Genomic DNA, 4,116 nt, shown 5'->3' on the forward strand with positions numbered 1-4,116 from the left:
CTTTCCCAGATGAGCTAACTCTTGGTACAGAAAAATTGATTTAAATAATTCCCTGAATCAAAAAGTAAAATAATTATTAGTATTCACAATTGTCTAATGTTGGGATAAATACCAAGGCCTACTCTGGTGCATTCATAGGAGATTTGAGAGATAAGGCATAAAGTTATTATAGTGCATATCCTTATCATAAGCCTCTCAAATGTTTCTTAATGCTTATATTAGAAGGATGAACACAGAAAAATATTTTCTTGTATAGTCAAAAATCTAGAAGGTTTCAGTACAATTAGCCTTTTAAAATGTTTCCACAAAAGTTTAGTACAGTTTGACAAACATTTATGTAGCACTTAATACTGGGATTATTCATTATTTTGTAATCACAGAGTCCAAGGTGGCATGCTGCAGGTCACATGCGCTTCATACAAGTAGATATAGGTACCCCCTTCCCCAGGCAGTTTCCATTTTTTACTGAAATACAAAAAGTTAGTTGATGTGTGGCAGAACCAATACAATATTGTAAAGAAAAAAATAAAAAATTAAAAATAATTAAAGTTATTTTTAAAAAGAAAAAAAGAATTAGTTCATTTTAACAGGTTTTTGTAAAGATTTAAGGGATAGCATAATTAAAACATTTTCAACATGAAATGCTGTTAGTATAAGATCTAGGCTATAAATCAGGAAGACTACTACTTCTTGAAATATCATGAACAAGGGAACATCAATTTAATTCTAGTTATCTTTGTTACCTGGGTTTTTTTGAGATGGAGACCTGTCAATATGAGTGTAAGTTTGGAACCTTTAAAATGTCATTTAAAATGACAGGCAGTTTCTTGACCACTAGCGCCACCTGAAAAACACATATTAAGGAAGTATGACAAAAAGACAGTTATGTATGAGATATAAAAAAATGTTTGAGCCCTATTTGTGAAACAATGTAAGAAGCCTAAGCATATCACTAAAGCAAATGATACTTGCATGAATAATGAAAAAAAGAATTTAAAATTTTAATTTCCCATAGGAGCACAATTATTGTCAACCATAAACAAAGTAGTGAATGATTTTTGTGTGTGTTGTGGGTCTGGATATTTGTGTTACATACATAAGAGGTTGTGCTCTAATTATGTCTTGTTCATATTGAATTTCAATTACTGCAATGCAGGAGAATTTCAGTATTTAAACAGTACATATGTTTACATAATGAGGTAATTTTTAACATAATTTCCTTCTCTGAAAATAATATACCATAATATATGACTTAATTTATTATTTCATTCTTCTATTTTTCAAGTACCTATTGAGTATTTTCTATTTGCTAGTCATTGTTTTGGGGCTTCCCAGGTGGCATTAGTAGTAAACTACCCGCATAGCAGTGCAGGAGATTCAAGATATGTGGGTTCAATCCCTGGGTTGGGAAGATTCCCTGGATAAGGAAATAGAATTCCCTGGAAAAGAAATACAATCCACTTGTATTCTTGCCTGGAACATCCCATGGATAGAGGAACCTGGCAGGTTATGGTCCATGGGATCACAAAGAGTCAGACATGACTGAGTGACTGAGCACACATGCCCTCACATACAAACTTCGTTTATAAGCAGTGTGTCAGCTGTTTACTGTGGACAATTTCTCAAAAAGACCCCTAGAAAAAAAATGTCAGTCAAGAAAAATGTTTATTTAATTTGCTGGTATAAGATATGTGATGTTAAATGTATGTGTCCCTTTGACTAGGGCCTACTACACAGATATGTCTTTAAAATAATCTGGATGCTGTTGTAAGGATATACTTTGTGAAATTAACATTTAAATCCATAGACTTTGAATAAAGCAATTGTGCTTCATAATGTAAGTGGGCCTCATTAAGGCCTGAAGAAAAATGAAAACCTTAAAAAAAGACTGATCTTCTCCAAGGAAGGGGGATTCTGCCAGCACAAGAACTGCAGCATTTCTTTTCTGGGTTTCCAGCCCATCCAGAAGATTTCAGACTTGTCAGCTGCCACAATCACAAGAGTCAAGCTCTCTCTATAAAGACACATTCTATTGGTTCTGCTTCTCCCAAGAACCTCAGTAACACAAATGATAACAACATCTTGACAGAACTTTAAGGACATCTCAGAAGGGAGCTATCAGGGACAGATATACATAGAGTTTCATTAAAAATAATTTCTTACTATTTCTGACATTACTTGGTATGATAGGCTCCAGGCTCATCCACTTCATTAGAACAAAATGAAATGCATTCCTTTTTATAGCTGAGCAATATTCCATTGTGTACAAGTGCCACAATTTCCTTACTCATTCATCTGCTGATGGACATCTAAGTTGTTTCCATGTCCTAGCTATTGTAAAGAGTGCTGCGATGAACATTGGGGTACACATGTCTTTTCTCAGTTCTGGTTTCCTAGAGTATAGGGTGGGAGGGATGAAAGAGGAAAGAGGACATATGTATCAGTTCAGTTCAGTTCAGTTCAGTCACTCAGTTGTGCCAACTCTTTGAGACCCCATGAATTGCAGCACGCCAGGCATCCCTGTCCATCACCATCTCCCAGAGTTCACTCAAACTCACGTCCATCGAGTCGGTGATGCCATCCAGCCATCTCATCCTCTGTCGTCCCTTTCTCTTCCTGCCCCCAATCCCTCCCAGCATCAGAGTCTTTTCCAATGAGTCAACTCCTCTCAAGAAGTGGCCAAAGTATTGGACTTTCAGCTTCAGTATCGGTCCTTCCAATGAACACCCAGGACTGATTTCCTTCAGGATGGACTGGTTGGATCTCCTTGTGGTTCAAGGGACTCTCAAGAGGCTTCTCCAACACCGCAGTTCAAAAGTGACAATTCTTCAGCGCTCAGCTTTCTTCATGGTACAACTCTCACATCCATACATGACCACTGGAAAAACCATGACCTTGACTAGATGGACCTTTGTTGGCAAAGTAATATCTCTGCTTTTGAATATGCTATCTAGGTTGGTCATAACTTTCCTTCCAAGGAGTAAGCGTCTTTTAATTTCATGGCTGCAGTCACCATCTGCAGTGAATTTGGAGCCCAGAAAAATAAAGTCTGACACTGCTTCCACTGTTTCCCCATCTACTTCCCATGAAGTGGTGGAACCAGATGCCATGATCTTTGTTTTCTGAATGTTGAGCTTTAAGGCAACTTTTTCACTCTCCACTTTCACTTTCATCAAGAGGCTTTTTAGTTCCTCTTCCCTTTCTGCCATAAGGGTGGTGTCATCTGCATATCTGAGGTTATTGATCTTTTTCCCTGCAGTCTTTACTCCAGCTTGTGCTTCTTCCAGCCCAGCATTTCTCATGATGTACTCTGCATATAAGTTAAATAAGCAGGGTGACAATATACAGCCTTGATGGATTCCTTTTCCTATTTGGGAACAGTCTGTTGTTCCATGTCCGGTTCTAACTGGTGCTTCTTGACCTGCACACAGCTTTCACAGGAGACAGGTCAGGTGGTCTGGTATTCCCATCTCTTTCAGAATTTTCCACAGTTTATTGTGATCCACACAGTCAAAGGCTTTGGCATAGTCAATAAAGCAGAAATAGATGTTTTTCTGGAACTCTCTTGCTTTTTCCATGATCCAACAGATGCTGGCAGTTTGATCTCTGGTTCCTCTGCCTTTTCTAAAACCAGCTTGAACATCTGGAAGTTCACGGTTCATGTATTGCTGAAGCCTTGTTTGGAAAATTTTGAGCTTTACTTTACTAGCGTGTGAGATGAATGCAATTGTGTGGTAGTGTGAGCATTCTTTGGCATTGCTTTTCTTTGGGATTGGAATGAAAACTGACCTTTTCCAGTCCTGTGGCCACTGCTGAGTTTTCTAAATTTGATAGCATATTGTTGTGCAGCACTTTCACAGCATCATCTTTTGGGATTTGAAATAGCTCAACTGGAATTCCATCACCTCTATGAGCTTTCTTCGTAGTGATGGTAAAAGGCCCATTTGACTTCATGTTCCAGGATGTCTGGCTCTAGGTGAGTGATCACACCATCATTATTATCTTGGTCGTGAAGCTCTTTTTTGTACAGTTCTTCTGTGTATTCTTGGCACCTCTTCTTAATATCTTCTGCTTCTGTTATGTCCATAGCATTCCTGTCCTTTATTGAGCCCATCT

This window comes from Bos indicus, chromosome 20 (assembly GCF_029378745.1).
Source record: "Bos indicus isolate NIAB-ARS_2022 breed Sahiwal x Tharparkar chromosome 20, NIAB-ARS_B.indTharparkar_mat_pri_1.0, whole genome shotgun sequence".
Lineage (NCBI taxonomy): Eukaryota > Metazoa > Chordata > Mammalia > Artiodactyla > Bovidae > Bos > Bos indicus.